Here is a 17,763-nt window from a genome sequence, read left to right as displayed (position 1 = left end):
TCTCCGCTCCAGAGCAAACTCACCCAGAGAGTACTGCCTGATCCAGCTGTGCCTTTGGACAGGCCCAGTGTGCTGCCACCCTGACTGGGAACACTGGTGAAGCCCTGCCGACGGCTGAATTAGTACACCGTCACCTTCTCAAAGTGCACCCTCCGGGTCCTTAGGGCGCTTCTCTCGCTTCAGTATCGAGTTAGCTGCCAAAAGATGTTGGGAAGGTGTCACAAGGTTGTTAATGATTTTAGTGTGATGAGGAGTGAGAACGTTCAACTCTGTAATGTAAAACTTAATTAATCGTTTAGATCCGTATTAAGATAAAAAACAATCTGGTTCTAAATGAAAGTCTTATATGAGTATTAAAATGATTTAATGGCTTGTGTGTAGCATTGGCGACACCTAGCGGTGAAACACAAATCGTAATAATCTATAATCATATTTTATTTTAACTGATCATTTAAAAACATATTTAAAAGATACGTTTTGCATTCTGATATCAGATTCAGAGAAAATCATTTATTAAATCTAAACATAAAAAGGAATTGCGATTAAAACATTTAAAACCAAAAACATGTTTCTAACACTTGACAAAAATGATTTAGGAAAATCATTTTCTCCACTTTAACCCCCTGTGAAATATAGTGTTTTATTATAAGCAAAATTTAAAATGAAGAATGTATTCTTCTACCAAAAGATGCTATAAATGTGCAGATTCTTATGTTTATAAGTGTATTGGTGACTAAATGCAGAGCAATAAACTGTAAAGCCCATATAAAAGTGCTGGGACACAGACTTGCAGATTTTTTTTTTTTTTTTTGGCCTTACGTGTCTGAAACCGAGCTGAGGTTCTTTCCTTCACCTCAGCAGCTTTTCCACTGAACAACAGCTTCAGAGGAGCATCTTAAAAACGACATGCTAGCACCTCGGTGGGTCTTTGTAAGCAGAGACAGCGGAGCGGAGGGCAGGGGCGACGGCGGAGCATAAATAATCCCCTGCCGACGAGCAACGCCACTTTAGAGCCGCAGACCTCCCGCTGTTCGCCCAGTGGCAGAGCGCGGCAAATAGAAAACATATGGTTTGTAACAGCTCTGCACCCAGCGTGAGAAGGACAATGGATGTGACTGCAGATGTAGAGCTTGTCAGAGCTGAGCACAACCCGCCTTCATTAATGCAAACAGCAGCGGCTTGTTTAAGGCGTCAAACAGCAGATGTTATAATCCACATAATCACTCTCCATTAAAGCCCATCCATTAAAAAAACACGCAGGGTTTCAAGTGTGCAAGCTGTTATCAGAGCGGCTCTGTCTCGGGATGTAAAAAACCGCTCCGGACTTTTGCTTTTTCATGTCTCCGTTTGCTCACATGTCACTTGACAGGAGCGACTTCCTTCTAACGCACGGCTCCCTGTTGCCGTGGCTACCAGCAGCTGGCAGCTGACAACCGGGGCCGAGCTCGGCCTCTGGGGACGGAGCACCCTATTTATGTCTGGCTGCAGCGAGGGGCTCCTGTCACCCGACGCACACGTCACTCACTATAGTGAAATGACAAATAAAGAATCTGCGATTTTTGAACAAGCCAAAGTGGCCAAACTGCTCCCACACAACACGAGTCAAAACCATTCATGAGCCTTTCGACAGTGATTTACTCACCACTGTCCAATGTTTAAAAGCTGGTCAACGTGCACATTTAATTGCCGTTTCCTGCAATAAAAATGCCTGTTTTTACACTGAAAGCTGACATTAATAACTGATTAATTATGAACGACACCACAAAGAAGGTGAAATTACAGAGGTTACACTTATTTTAGTATGGTTTTATACCCCTATTTTTTTTAATGTCTTTTTATTTATTTTTTGGGTCTTTTATATTTTACTAAAACCACTTTGTATCTAATATTTGTATACCTGTTTACAGAGTGACAGCAAACAGCCTTGAATCAAGAAGGATGAATTATTGACTGCACATAGAGAATGGTGTATGCATGCGTGCACGTGTATTCATCACACACACCCACACCACACACACGAGCTGCATCAGCTCATTCATCTGGCTCGGGCTGTATGCTGATGCTATAATGAGGCAGCTGCTGGTGCATACCTCCTCTTTATACACTCCTCTCCTTGTTTCTTCTCTGCTCTGCACAGCAGAGGGAAATAGAATCCCTTTCAACACACCCCAAACGCTGATTCCAAACCTTCCCCGCAATGATTATGAGCAAAACCAGCAGCTGATTCATTATTCTCCTCCTTTCATTAAAATAAGTCTGCTTTGCTGATTTATATTTGTTTCTCTACAGTGAAAACATTGACATGAACCTTCCTGTCTAAAGCCCTGAACACGGCGTCAGAATGGAGGAAAACAGGGCTAGATGCTCACGGGTGAACGGGCCCGAGGCTGAGGGGTTGACGCTATCGCTGCTATCCCCGCTCTCACTGCAGGAGACCTCATCATCAGACTCCCGCAAGGAGGAGCACGGGGACGAGGAGGCTTCCACCTCCTCAAATTTCCTCTTCAGTATTCCACTCATGGCCCGCCGCATCTCCACCTGAAACCCAGAGACAGAGGAAGGGTCACACATTATTTAATATCTAGTTTAGGGCCTCCACAATCCTCAGTGCACTCAATTAGCAAAAGAGACTCTCTGCTCCCTCCTTTTCTGGTCTACACACACACACACACACACACGCCACTGCTCCCAGCCGCTCCCTGGGCGATTGATCACCTTGGCACAAAGGAGCCGAGATGGAAGGAGAAAGCTGCTAATTACACACTACATCTTGCCTTACAGGAAGTTCATTTCACTGTCTTTGATTGAGAGGCTGAGCTCTTAAAAAAAACATAGAAAATAAAACTGTGCAAATGTTTTGATTAGGGGGGAAAAAAATCCACCAGTGCAAAAATGACACCACGTGTGTGGGTTAGGGGCGCATGTGTACGCATAACATGACGCGAGGGGAGGGGGGGATCGGGCAGTAGAAAGGGATTACACCCTGTACATGTGTAATGAGCTACTGCTGGGTCAGGCACACTGGAGAAGAAGCCTCAGGTGAACACACGGAAAGATGTCTGCATCACACCCTGTACTGTTGCTGGTAATCAGCTACAGTTAATCATCACGTGCCATGAAGCAACACTGGATTGACCCATCGATTATACCTTGCTCCAGGCCCGGAGCTAAATGTTGCGGTTAAAAGAGTTCTCGGAGGCTGTTGTAGCAGAAGTGTTACAGAGCACTTCAATGTCCAATGGAGAGGGGCCATTAGCCCTCTCTGAATGATGATGCAATTAGACAGTAAACAAGAATGAGCTCATCAGTCAGCAACAGTGAACCAATGAGGATTACGCCGGCTCTGATAACTGCTGCAGAGGAACTGTTACACAGAAAATCCAGAAGAAAAGCCTGTCTGTGCTCGGATTTTAAAGGATGGCTTGTTTTGGATCGAGCCGTCTCGTTATGTCACATTTTAAAAATCGGCATCCAGCGAGCTCTGGCGCCTCACTGCTTCCTCTGCTGGGAAGGAGGGATCGGTAAAGATGGCGTGTGTCTTGGCCCCTCTCTGTCAGCCAGAGCAGCTTTGTGGGGGAGTTCCATTCACAGTAGAGCCACGGCAGTTTCATCTGGCCTCCGCTATCGACTCATTACAGATGCAAATGCTGCCAGGGAGGACAAGAAGCAGGGGGTCGCCAGAAGTGGGGGGGGTACATTGTTTCCAGAGGCTGCGCTTGTTTAGCGCAGTGACACGGCACCGCCGGCGTTTGGACGGCCTCCACGGCAGCACGTCTACCTACGGACCGAGCAATGCGAGCGTCCTCCAGAGAGCGGAGGGAGAGGGAGCTCAGTCTGGAGGAAATCCAGAGAGGACCGATGATACTGAGGGCGAAAGAGGCAGCAGGTTTTAAGCTAGCAGGTGGGAAAGAGAACATGAACCCAACAACATGAAGCCTTTCCTGCTTTTGGTTTAAAAAGCAACCGGTTTAAAAAGGTTGCAAGGAAACGGTGTCATTTGTTACACACCGTCCTGCTCATCCTGCTTTGTGGTTGAGCGTTTGCAGCACAGGCAGAGTCCATTTCCCAGCCAGGGGTCCTAATTAGGTACTATTGTTAGGAGCCTATTTGCAAGCTTAACCTTCGGTGGATACTGCACTAGTCTTTGATGCCAAAAACCGTTACGCATGGAGATCCTAGTGTACTCCTTCAACTAGTGCACTCTCGTTTGACAAGAGCTGCATGAGAGCGGCGTGTTGGAGCCAGTATCTCAGCACCACATTTATGCTTTTCCTCTCCTGCGAAGCAAACGAGGAAAGTTGAAAGGATGAACATCATCAATGACGGCGCTGCAGGGTAATCGGGGGGGATGAAATAAAGAGCCGTTGCACCTCTGCAGCGGCCCCTTTGTCTCCACTGCTGCCTTAACATTAATCACGGGAGGACTAACATGGAGAGAAAATCCCAGAGAAAATAATGCAGCAGAAGCGCCAGCCAGGAGAGCCCCTCCCTGGCGCTGCCCCCGCACATCAGCCGTGGAGACCAACTCCTGTCCTCCACAGACAGGGCTGGCGGCGCCGGAGCACACTTGCATTCCCAATAACGTAGATCTCCTCCCTGCCAGCTGTGAGTTTTCTCAACAAACAGGATGAACCGACGTGTCACCGCGAGGCTCGGAACGCTCATCCCAGGCGACGCCGGCCAGCCTGTGGCATCTGGACGCCAGTCGTGACACATCAGCCCCGCCGTGACCCCACTGCACTTTATTTGGTTTCCGTCCGCACGACAGGACTGACCTGTATCCCACAGCGGGAGCGCGATTCCCTTCAGCTCTCCTGGCAGCAGCAGAGCCTCACAGTCATCATCAACAGAGGCGGAACATGAATGATGAATGAAAAGGTCCCTTTTCTGTTTCAGCCCACTGACTTGCAGCGACCTCTGAGCTCCACGAGGATCGGGGGGGAAAGAAAGGATGCAGGAGTGCGACCGAGACTGGTAATTTTCCACTTTAAGGCCACACTGTGGGTACCGTGGCTTTTACTGTGGCACGCTGACAGCCTTTCTAAGTTTAACTTCCTGACTGTCACCGGGTTCCTCTCCGCTCTTCCGCGTTGCCTCTCTCTTTCAGTTCTCTCACACAAAGGCTCGTTAGCTGCAGCCGGCTGAAAGGCAGGAGCATGACTGAGGCAGCCTGTTGAGATCACATGGGTGGGATGTCTGAGAGGTGGGGGGGTGAGGAAAAAAGAGCGGGAGAGAGTCAGCCTTCTGCTGTCTGCAGATATATTTACCAACATGAGCTGGGGGGATACAGGAGGCTGTGCAGGGAAAGAGAGAGAGAGGTGGAATGTTTGAGAAATGGAATAGAGGGGGCATCTGGGAGATGGAGGGTGGGGGATGTAGAGGGTGGATGCACAGAGATCCTGGGGGGAATAGTGAAGGGGTATGAGGAAGGGGGGGAAAGCTGAAAGAAAAGGCAGAGGGCCAAAGGAAAGGAAAATGAGAAAGATGCGATGGGCAGGCATTATTTCAAATTATGAATCTGCTGCTAAATTAAAAAAAAAGGGGTCACAAGACCTAAAACAAATGATCACAATGCACCATAAGGAACATTTACTACAGCAGAGAAAGAAATGTAAACATTATCCTTGGGTTAAACTGAATTCTATTTCTTAGGTCTTAATTAATTATTTTTACTGTAAGCAGCTTCGTCACAAACCTGTAAGGTTTATTTAATTGTAATTACTTTTTACATTGGCTTTTTAAATGATGATTATTCTCCAGCCTTTAATGAAATTAGGTGAACTGATCTGCATTCTTTAATGGTCCAACCAAGGTACATTAAACCCCCGCTGCGTGTTGGCTGTTACATTTGGCATACATTGTGACCTACATTCATATTTTAATACAAGACAGCAAATTTAAACCAAAATCAATCATCTGCATACTCAGACTGATTGAGGTCACGTGCAGGAGACCTGCCCAACTCCCAGTGAAGCACATGAAACAAGCGTGTAATAATCTTCAAACACGACCATGTTTTGCCAATAAAAGGCTGATTTTTAAGCTTCCCCTCACTCATTTTTTAAAAAGAACCGAGATGCCCCCCAGAGAAGATTTGAATAATCTTAAAAGTGACGTAATTTTGATGAAAGACGAGGAGACGGTGTGGTGAGGCTTCTTCCCGTTAGCTCAGACCTGCCTGCAAATGATAGCTGTTGTGTTGCATGTTACCTGCATGTGACTTAATATATGCTGATGATGTAACACTGTTTCTGTGTGTGATGCTCTGAGAGCTCACCTGCTGCACAACAACCTTCCTGCAAACAGTTAAGGACAAACGTAGAAGCGCCTACTGACCAAAGGCTCAAATGATCTGGTCCTGTCACATTTTATCTCACGAGCAGCAGCAGCGTTGGCCATGAATCTGCGTCTGCGTTATGCAAGGTTGAATCTTTGTAACCTGCCTCACTTATCGTCCTTGTTTAACCCCTCAACCATCTGCACGGGTGCATTGGTCTCAGTACCTTGCAGAAGTGGGCGATCACTGTATTTATGATGGAAATTCTGGTCCACCACCTACACATTTACCAGCTGCCCCTTTCCCCAAGTCGGGCCGTCTAACTGCAGCGACGGCCTGTCTGAGAACCGTGAACCTCACCGTTCGTTCTCGCTAATCTCCCACTGAAGTAGACACGGTAACAGGAAGCTGAGAAAAGGCCGACTGGAATATCTATACTGATTATTAAGTAGCTCCACTTCAGGATAAAAACAGGTGACATAAAAAGGAAGAGGTTACAATAGAGAACAAACATCTGTGTTTACCTACCGACCATTAAATGAATGTGGACATGCAGCACAGACAAATTATAATCCGTACCTCACAAGTGTTGCTTTAAAGCAAACGCGTCGCCGCAGCAAGTCTCTTGTGCCATGAAAGTTACAGTTTTATGCAGCCACATTGGTAATTAAAGTTAAAGATGTATAAAACTGTTTTTTTAGACGATAAAGTTCTTTCAGGCGCTTCGTTAAGCTCTTTGAACCACTGCCAGACGTGTAAATGTGTGAGATCTGTAGGTAGGGACTGAAACGGTCCTTGTCCCAGACGTCTGCCAAATGCCTCTGCTATATTCAATATGGCTGGTAGCAGCGTTTCCACGGGGATGGAGCACACATTTAGCCAGCCCAGATGGCTGATCCTTTCATTAAATGTTTTTTTTTTTTTAAATGTGAAGAACACGATCATGAGAAAATGGATCGCAGTGGGGGAAAAAAATGCGATCGGTGGTGCGAACGCCAGACAAAGACCAGAGAGGATCCTGGGCCACGCACGCCGCTCTGAGGTTGCATTCAAACTCATCCATCACCGATGTCACACTTGAACGCAGCAACCTTCAGCGGGAGGGAGAGTGCCAGGCAGAGGGAGATAAACAGATAGACAGAGTCTTGGTCTCAGCTGGACACCCCCCCAACCCCCCCGAGGAGAGGCTTTGGCCTGGATGAATCTACGGCTATAGATGATGTCAGCGGAGGATCCCTGGCCTCACTCACATGTAATAAAACATCTGCATCCCCACTTAGGAGGAGCCACACATCCAGCCATGGAAACAACTGCATTGTGGTTTTGTGGTGCTGCACATTAAACCCCCCCCCCCCCATGAACGAGAGGCCCGGTCAGCAGTTCAAGATGACAAACCACATGAACAGGAAATTACACGGAATTCAGGTCCTATTCAGAATCCACGCACAAAAAAAAAAAACATTCCGCAGTGAAGCACAAAGGAATCCAGTAAAGAAAATGTAGCAACATCTACAGATTTATGCAAATGAGGCTTCACTTGGGCTCTGTACATTTGTTAACTTGCACTTGCCTGAGGCTGCAGACAGATCTGCTCCATGCACATGAAAGGAGAAGGAGGGGGGGCAGGAGAGGGGGTGGTTGGGGTGGGGGATGCAGCCCACTGCTCAGCACTCAGCACACGGAGGAGCCTGGCGATGCCTGCTGCAGCCTCCCTCCCACAGCTACAGTAGCAGAGTGCTGGAAATCATCGATCTGCTCTCCCACCAAACAGGACAATGGAGGACGCGCGGCTCCTCATTAACCACCAGACGGGACGCTCCCCCCGACGCCACCTGTGAAGCCCCGACAGCATGAGGAGCGTCACGGATGAGCGGCCGCTTTAGCTCGGGAAAAATCCCAGCGGGTTCAAACACCAACCCGAACTTTTGTGCCCGTTCCCCCCCCAACGTGTGACGACGCCACAACATCTAGGCCCTGTTTGTGGGTGCCGGCAGTCAGAATCAAAACAGACGTGCAAACGAGCAGGCGGCGCATTGCAGCTCGTGTTTTGATTTGCCGTCATTCCGGTGGCACAATAATCAGGTGTTCCCGCTCTCACGCCAATCACACGTGGCCCTAAATTATTCAGAACTCCGTGTTTTATTTATGACTGCATTTTCCCATGCCACCGGAAAGTTCGCACGAGCCGGCTTTGCTGGCAGGAACCGAGCTGCCAAAGCATTTCACAAAGACAGGACGGCTTTCATCTCGCACAGGCCGGGAAGGCTGTGGGATGCGGGGTTCACATTCGGCAGACGAGCCGCATCATTTATATATAGCCAGCATCGTGTTGGGAGCTGCGGGTTTTTTTGGTTTTTTTCCAATGTGCAAAACATTTGACCTGTTATCCTGGAAATTTCAGGCCTGATCTATGCGTAATCAAACTACAGTGAATTGGTTCTATGAAACACTTTCTTGTAAGGATGATTGTAATTAGATTACAGCCCTTTCCGTTTCCTGCATCATGCGTTCTGCAATAATAAGCAGGGATCTCAACAATGTTCACTGCAGTTATGAAGACAAAGAGGTTAAAAAGTCCACCGTCAGCGACATCTCCATCAGTTCTAACACCTGTTTTCAAGTATTTATGCAGCAGATGAGACGGAGACACAGCTCAGAATCACCACATGCACCACTGACCTGCAACAGGCTGTGGCAGAAAGGTGTGTGTTCATGTCCAACATATGGTCAAACATGCTAATGTGCAATAATTCATGACAATTTCACATTTTTATTAACCAGAAGCTTTGTTGTTATGAATCAGGAGAACTCAATTTGTATTGACAACAGTAGGAAACCAAACATTAAAGAACACTCAGTGCTGTTTTATAAGTATTTTTTGTTTGATATCATCAGTAACTAATCTGAAGAAGAGCTTGCTCGTCAATGCAGATGGGGCTGTAATTATATGTAGTTTGATTAATATTTTAATAAACACGTCAGCTCCACATCTGCTGAGCTGTGTGGAGTTTCGAACATGTACACTGGCTCTGAACTGACATTTAAAACTCAGTGAGGAAGACAAAAATATGTCTTTGTTCTGTAACATGTAATTAACCACCGACAGACAAAAGGTTCCAGAAAGGTGTCATGGCAACGTCTCAAGAGAAGACGATCCTGAAGCGTGAAAGCCCCCGAACTCAGCCAGGCAGGAGCCAGCGACACAAAAAGAGACGCATCAAAAAGCCTCGAAATTGGAAACGTGAACCCCGCTGAGAAGCAGGAAGCCGCGCTGTAATCTGACGGCTACATCTCAGCTCATGCTGTAAACCCTGAACACGTCGCTAATATTTGGGATTTCTCACCTGCGCGGGCTAATTAGGAACAAACGCCAACGGCGTGAGTGTGCAGAGTTTCCTGGAGGGCAACCGAGGCAGGTTTGGAACTCCATCTGAGGAAAAGGGCTGGGACCACAGCTTTTCTACGCTGTGGTTCCCACATTTCCCCTGGTCACCTGGGCTTCATGCGGGAGTTCCTGCCCTGCTCGGAGTGACAGTAATGAGCTGCACCAAACCCCTCTTTCACAGAGCGATTTTAGTTCTGCTGCTGCCAACTCTCCAGCTCCATTATTGTGCTTCCTCAGAGAGGGACGGCCTTTCACACAAATGCAGCACAGATTAGATTACATGCTACTACATTAGTCAGTCTGTCTGTTAGGATCCCGACGTGACTTATCAAATACCAAAAAGCTCAGCGCTTTAGTGTCTTTATCCAGGCACCAGTGTGTTTACATGTGTATGTTATACCTTTTGTTTGGCTCACATCTAATGCAATCTGCATCGGTTTCTCCCCTAATTCCATTATAAAAATCAATCAAGCCAGATTCGGGCGTGCATGCAGACAGCTCGACTCTCCTCACTGCCGTTAACCACGACATCTTCCCTGCCCGTCTCTGATAGACCACATTCACCGAGACCAAGCCTCGGCCATCTGTGCTGCATATCAGCGCCGAGGAGCCGCTTATTCAGAGAGAAGACGCTGCTTTTCAGCGGTAAATACGTGTACCTAATGTTTCATTGTCCTTTAACTCTGTACCACATGTACTAATTAAATTCTGCTCCTCTGAGGACCGGCTACCGATAGTTTGAGGAGACAGATGGATTGAGGAGGAAAAACACACAGTCACAAGAAGAGAGCGAGCCCCCACCTCCTCATTCCCCAAAGACACACAAACACTCGCACACACACACACACACACACCGCCCACCTCCTCGTTCCTCACCTTTCAGATCTCAGTCACAGAGATGAAAATGGCCGTGCGGCCTGAGTGCATGCATTCGCACGTTAATGATGTTGGACTGTCGGCCGGTTTCTCGCCGCGTTCTGGGTCTGACAAAAGAGCCCCGACAGAGGAGGCATAAAGAAGGCACGGCAGGGACAACGGCACATTCACGCATGATGTATTTTTAAAAAATCCCACAGTTCACACCAGGACACGACCGCCTCTTTTATCTGCAGGGACGTCCACAACTGCCCTGGAAAGGCATCACAACCTGCGCGTTCGAGACCAAATATCCAACCTCTCAGGGCAACAACGACTGGAACCAACGCGGCTCACTCTCGACCATTCCTGATATCTGCGGAACCCAGGGAGGACGTCCTGCAATCAGCATCGTCTGCCTGAACTTCCCACCAGGTCTCGTTATCAGGCGTCCTTTGTGGGGGCAACGAGGCGGTTCTGCAGCCCTTAAAAGGTGGATCTGGCTTTGAGGAGAGCACTGTGTGTTCTGAGGAGGTGGAAGAGATGAAGCTCTTACCTTTAGAGAAATTAGACCGCAGCGACCCCCCTCTGCTCTGTGAAGAGAAGACAAAGTTGTGCAAGTTAATTATATTCACTCATCACGATGATGATGATGATGATGATGATGATGATGGTCATGGACATAACGCCTGTAATTTGCTGCTAACGCAACAGTAGATTGGGGGAACTTTGCAATACCCGCATTGATTTGTGGAGGACTGACGGCTTTATCTCTATCTCTTTGTCAGCCACACATTTCTTTTAGAGTAGGGAGGGGTTGAATAAAGGAGGTGTGTGCGTGCGCGTGCGCGCGTGCGTGGGTTGGGGGGGGGTTCCCCCAGGGAGGCAGGAGGCTCAAACAGACTCTCTCTGCCTGGTCTGCAGGAGCTTCTGTGGGGAGCCACACTCTCCTCTCTCTGTGGTCTGTAAGAGGCTCTTAGCTGACCGTGCACCAGCCGGCTCCATGCATGACACACATGCGTGACCTCAAAAATAACACATGACATCTTGTCAGCAACCTTATTTATTAAACATCAACCGCACTGGATCCCTGGGCGCTTTTGGGGTACTTCAGACATTCAGATGGAGAGTTGAAACCTTTGCTGGTTGAGCAATAAATAACAAAGAAAATACGAGGTCGAAAGGAAAAGCCTAACATTAAATGGCAAAGTTGCAGCAGACGCCCTATATACAGAGTTCAGAGCCCGGTTTGCACAGCCGAAACATTTTAGCAGGAATGGACGCGAAACCGAAGAGTTCCGCTGTGCTCCACATGCACATCGTTGCCATACTCACCATTCATTTCCATATGATCATCCAGACAATCAATGACGCCCTTTTCAGCGGGCTTCTCTCAGTTTCCACCTTAGACCATGTCGCGGTGTCTCCTCTCCTGAAATCGTTCAGTGGTCACTGCGGGGTAAAAATCAGCCCCGGATTCGGTAAAAAAAGCTCAAATAACCGGCACAATTCTGCCGCATCAAACAGTTTGCTCTGCCAGGCTCTCCTTCCGGCTGCCGGGGGAACAATGGTGCAGCATCAGACTGACAGCTCCGCGGACAACGTGACTCCCTCCGTCCAATCGTGGTTCCATGATGAAGCAGCAGCGGAGCGCAGAGCGCAGCTGCCTGACGCGCCGTGTGGTCATGTGCGCCCACTGCTGCCAAACACGGTGGGCTTCACAGACACTTCTGAGCATATTTATGGGGATTTAGGATGGGGGATCTGAGCCTGAGAGATTAAAACTAAAAAAATCCGCAACAATTTGGTATTAATTACCCTTGACTGGGACGTGTTCTCTCCTTTTATATACATTTTGTTCTCCCTTTAACATGTAGCCATGACGATTAGATAAATGCGCGGCCCTAATGCGGTGTTGTGTGGGTTTCAAACGTCATCAATATTTCCCTTGGAATAATGGTATAATATTTTCAGCAAATTTAAATGATCTTTTGCTGGTGTTTATTTATTAAGTTTGAATATATTGCACGGGAGATTTGGTTCATTTTGTGTATTAATTATTTTGAACTTCTGAGCAGAAACTAAAGCTACGTTAAGTTTGAGCTACTGTGGTGTCGCAGTCTGACATCTAGTGGTCATATCTGTGAACTACTTGTATTCTCTTTTGACCTAAAGGTTCACCGTTAATTTTACTCGTCTTATAAAATCATTTTAGATAACAACAGCACTGATTCCGACATGAAAAGACTGGTTTTAGCTAGACAATCGCTCCACTGTTGAAGTTACTGACGTAAGTCTGAACTTTCTTTGTAAATCTTTAATTATAAACAAGGTGAATGTTTCTCATAGAATAATTTATGACTTTGTTTTTCTATAGGTCATTCTATTTTAAATTAAATGCAAAGGGTTATAACATTGCAACTTAAACCATAACACATTTATTATTCATTAAAAAACAATACTGTCTTTAGAGTTGTGGAATATTTATTAAACGTCAAAACCTTAAAACCATCGATGTTTGTCCAATGTCCAATTTATATTTAAATTGTTTAAATATAATTGTTTCTATCTAACTTTCCATCAAAAACTCAAAACTTGTGCTGTTTCAGTGAAGTGCACCTTACTGCCACACGGCTTGAAGTAGAGATGGAATGACTCTTGGATGTTCCACGCCACGGTAAGAAGATAACAAGATAACAAGGTAACAAGGTAACAAGGTAACGAGGTAATGAGGTACAACTACATGAAGACTTCTACTCAGCTGCTTTTGACTCCTAATCCAATTTAATGAGTTACAGAAGAACACGCTCTCACGGGACAGCCCTGACCGGGGCCTCACCATGCCTCCGGCCCAGTCGCTGTTGGGATCAACTCCCCCAGCGGCTGATTAGGAACTAGGTTTGGATGGATGGATGGATGTGGATGGATGGATGGATGGATGGTGGATGGATGGATGGTGGGGGGGCTCCTTGTGTCAGTCACCAGCCATGTAACTCGATGTCAGTGAGAGAGCCACCAGTATGTGATACTGCCTCTGCTTCCTGGCCTCCCTGAATTATACATCCCTCTCAGGTTAACGTGGATATCCAGTATCTCTCATCCCAATCTTACTTGACACAACCAGGAAACCTTTAAATTCAAATATTGTTACCCACCAGAACCTACGGCAAACGTTTTAGTCTATATTACAGGAGAACTAATGTTAAACTGACTTTGTTGTTATCAAATGTGTGACTTTATTGTCATTAAATATGTGTGCTCCTCGTTGTGTTCCCACGTCCCCTCCGTGCGTCTCTGCAGAGAGCTCGCCAGGCTTCGGGTGGACAACCTGTCGATTGCTGTGCCTCTTCGAGAGCTGCTGCTGATTGATGTGTCTTTGAATGCCAAGAAAGTGGAGCCCTGTCGAGCGTGCTGACCTGTGTCCCCTCCCTAATGCAGCCACAGTCCCCCGCTGGTGCTGTTGCACCACAGTGGAAATTCAATCAACGGCAAGACACGTCTCTGCCTTCTCTCCCCCCCTGGGCCCATTATTGACACATTCATAGAAAGAGCATTATCCACCGCTGGATTAGAGCGCCTCAGCCGTCTGAGATACTGCTGGCCTCCTTTTTACAGGTTAGTCTGAGCATTGTCTTGTTTCTGCTGCTTGAATTCAATGACGCTGCTGATAGCCTCAGCTTCATTTGGTGTGGGTGGGTAGGGAGGGGGCTTCTTTTAATAACCACCAGCAGTCAAAGCTTAAACACAACCCACACAATAGCTATTCAACATCCCCTCTGATGTCTAGCCGCACTTCCTGCCTGCTGCCCAGGTTAGTTTTTTAAGATTCGGGGTAATAATAATGGACATCCACCTGCTGTGAGGCTGTATTAGCCTGTGAGGCCGGTGCTGTGACGGGACTGTGGACCCAATTAGTGGTGGAGTTCTGATGCACATTTCTGCGCGTGTATTTGTGTATGTGCGTCCCAGTGCAGCACCACAGCAGAGTAATGGGATGAGACTCCATCACATCTGCTGTGGAAGCCACACATGGGCAGCAGTTTGGGAGAGCTGCCGTTTCAATGTCAGACACGTCTGACAGAGATGTGGCCTGTGCTCTGTTTGATATGGTCAAAGGAAACAGCGCCAAGTTCTGTCACACGGATTCTGTGGATCTCTCGGGTGTAAGAGGGCTTTAAGCCCTTTAAAGATTTGGATCTGTTGCTCCAGCAGCGTGATGGAATTTGATAAAGGCAGGAATCTTGGTGCTAAATGACGATGTAAGTGTGTTCAGTCAACACCGACTGTGAGGATTTCATCCCCATCAATCAAACACGGGTGGATTTAATAGGCGAAGACAGGCCAACTCTGTATGAGTCTAATGCCAGACTGGCAGAGGCCAGGATTGAATCATGTCTTATTCCAGCTGTGTCACCCACTCGAGTTAGAAAGGCAGGGTAGCCATGACAACTGTATCAAATTTGTGTGCACAATAACAAATCCTCACTGAGTTTGAAAGAAGCCAGCGTGTGTGTCACACAGGGGGAACCTAGTAAAACAGCTACATGACATTTTTCAGATTTCCCACTCTTCTTCTCAGAGAGCGAGCATTTCTGATATATAAACAAAAAAACCTTCATGTTTGAAGCCCTGTGTGAGGATTAGGAGCCGTAAATTATTGAATGAGAGTACCACAGTGTTGTAGTTGTGTTAGTTTAGCCAGGGATTCATCATTGTTAACAAGCTTGTGCTTCCATTGAGAATTTAATCCCACTATGATTGCCTCTTTTCAGAAAGAGACATTAAACATGGTCACCTTTTACAGTGAAGATGCTACTCAAAGAATGGTGTGCTGTAGTAACTACATTCATCCACGAGATGGCGACTTTGTAGCTATGTGACAGGAACAGCCTGTGCTGCTGCCACAGATTTACTATCATTGCACTGATACTCCTGTTAGACTGCACTTTATAAAAGTCTGTGTTCTCTCAGTACTGGTCTCAAATCTACATATATAACTATATGAAACAAAAGACAGATATATCCTCTGGTTCTGTTCATTGTGACCTGGCTCAGGGTTAATATACAGGTTTTAATACACAGCAAGAGACTGATGCCACAGCAAAGATTAATGAAGCATGATGCATTTTACATGGATGCTTGTGTTCAGTCTGAGTTAGCATAAATCACACATACACGCGCGCGCACACAAACACACCCACACATGCAGGCGGTCATGTGGTTATTGATGAGGAAAAGAGTGTTTATCTTCAGGCCATCTGTGACCTTGACATAATTACTGCAGCTCAGCTTTTCTGTATAAAAAAAGGCTTCAGTTCTCAAAAGTCAATCTTGGTAATGCAGAGCCTCCATTAGACATCTATTAATAACCTGGAATAATGAATCTCAGCAAATAAAAGTAAAGCTTCATGTTTATTTATTCTATTTTAACTACTTCTCATCTATCTTTGTAACTTTGAGAAAAAGTTTTGCAGTAATATTCTTGGGGTACAAATCTGCAGCGTCGACGTAAAGAATTTATTGATCTTCAGCCTGTCACACAAAGTCTAGTTTTAGCTAAGTGTGGTTTGGCGCTGCAAAGCAAGCAGAAGTTAAGGTGAGCTCTTGGTTACCTCCAAACAAAGGCCTCTGGCTGAAGCTCAGCAGGATCAGGGTCTGAGGACTGTCGAGACCCAGGCAGAAAACTGTAAATAGACCTTTGACTGACTGGTGTGACGGAGCTGACAGGAGACAAAACGAACTGATTGAGATCTCACCAGTGACGACACGAGGAAAGACTAACTGGGTTAACAATACCAGCACATTTAAATGAAAAAATGAATTCATTCGGCTGCATTCCCATCTATAAACATCATTTATGACTCATAGCATCTTTGGAAAGCATGATTACACAAAAATCCTGTTCACCGTGGGTCTTCCTACACCTAAGCTTTCGAGTATTTCCAAATATAATTACTCCTCTCCTCTTTCAGAGACGTGTCCGGCCATATTTGTCGTTAGGATGCTTCGACTTCTGAGGATTTTATTGACAGTAATGTAGGTCACCCTTCCTTCAGTCATCCTGCTCAGTCTTTTGTCACTTGAGACAGATATTTTTAGATTCTTTTTGAATTTCTATCATGTCTTTTGGTGCCAAGATTGGGTGTCAGGCATGTCAGGGGACAGGCGATTGCTCTATATATATGCTCTGTTGCTATGAATGTAGTCCTTTTTTCTCCTGTAAACTGACATATATTTTATACGTATCATTTTTATTTAAACACCTGCAAATGTTGGACAGACTGGTGTTTTTCAGTGTTTATCTGCTTGTGATGAAGCGAAGCCATCAATGACTTTGTCTCTCTCTCGCGGCTCCAAACGTCTGGGGGTAAAAGTGTGATATCCTTACAGAAACCCGATACCCTAATTGACGGATAGCTTTGGGTGGAGGCAGTCGGGAGCCATGTGCAGTTTTAGCTCTCTCGCGTTTGCAGGGAGATATCTGCCTTCCACCACGGTGACGTCCCACCTCGGCCAGAATGACCCAGTTTTCAGGAAATGTAATAATAAGGTTTTTCTTCAGAGACCCCCCCCAAACACACACACACACACACACACACACACACACACACACACACACCCTCGTGCCTCCCTAAAGATGCGGACCAGATGTGGATTTTTGTTTTTTTTTCTTACATAGTTTTGCACAGCAAAGACAGTTTTGTGGATCAAACAAGCATGTTGCAACATGTAAAATCATTCCTGTCACATTAACCTTGAAGAATGACAAAAGGGATGATGCACAACAACAACAATTCTAAAAATTATTATTATTGTTGTTGTTGATGATGACTGGGCTGGGCTCTATATACCATAGATAGTTAGATACCACATGCAGCTTGGTTAGGCTCCAGCACGCTCTCTGTGACCCTGAAAGGGATGTAGCGGTCAAGAAAACAAAATGATCAGAATTTGTTTGTTAATTTTAAATGAGGGTTAAGAGAGATCATCCAAAACACACGAGCCGCTTGCTGTCCGTCAGGATTTTCCTGGGAGGTTCCCCGTCTCTTTCCACAGCTGGGACTGAGAGATTGGAGCTCACACAAATCTCCGTCTCCAGGCTGAGGTGCAAATGTGCAGCTCAGTCTACTTCTGTAATGCACAGCAAGCTATAACAACGGCAGACCCGCAGGGACAAATCTATTTGTCTGTGTGGACACACGAGGCCTAGCTTGGGTGCTGATGCTTCAGCGCCTTTGTCAATTTC

General features: G+C 46.4%; 1 long non-coding RNA gene across 1 annotated transcript; it reads right to left on the bottom strand.

The window, feature by feature from the left end:
• Positions 1-95: 95 nt before the first annotated feature.
• On the bottom strand, positions 96-12,167 carry LOC115249139 (uncharacterized). Its single transcript, XR_003887821.1, has 4 exons — positions 11,853-12,167; positions 11,074-11,110; positions 2,370-2,538; positions 96-194 (listed from the first exon to the last, which is right to left on the bottom strand). It is a non-coding gene; the product is annotated as an uncharacterized lncRNA (long non-coding RNA).
• Positions 12,168-17,763: the final 5,596 nt, after the last annotated feature.

Source organism: Takifugu rubripes, chromosome 1 (assembly GCF_901000725.2).
Source record: "Takifugu rubripes chromosome 1, fTakRub1.2, whole genome shotgun sequence".
Lineage (NCBI taxonomy): Eukaryota > Metazoa > Chordata > Actinopteri > Tetraodontiformes > Tetraodontidae > Takifugu > Takifugu rubripes.
This window is presented reverse-complemented; position numbering and strand designations above follow the sequence as displayed.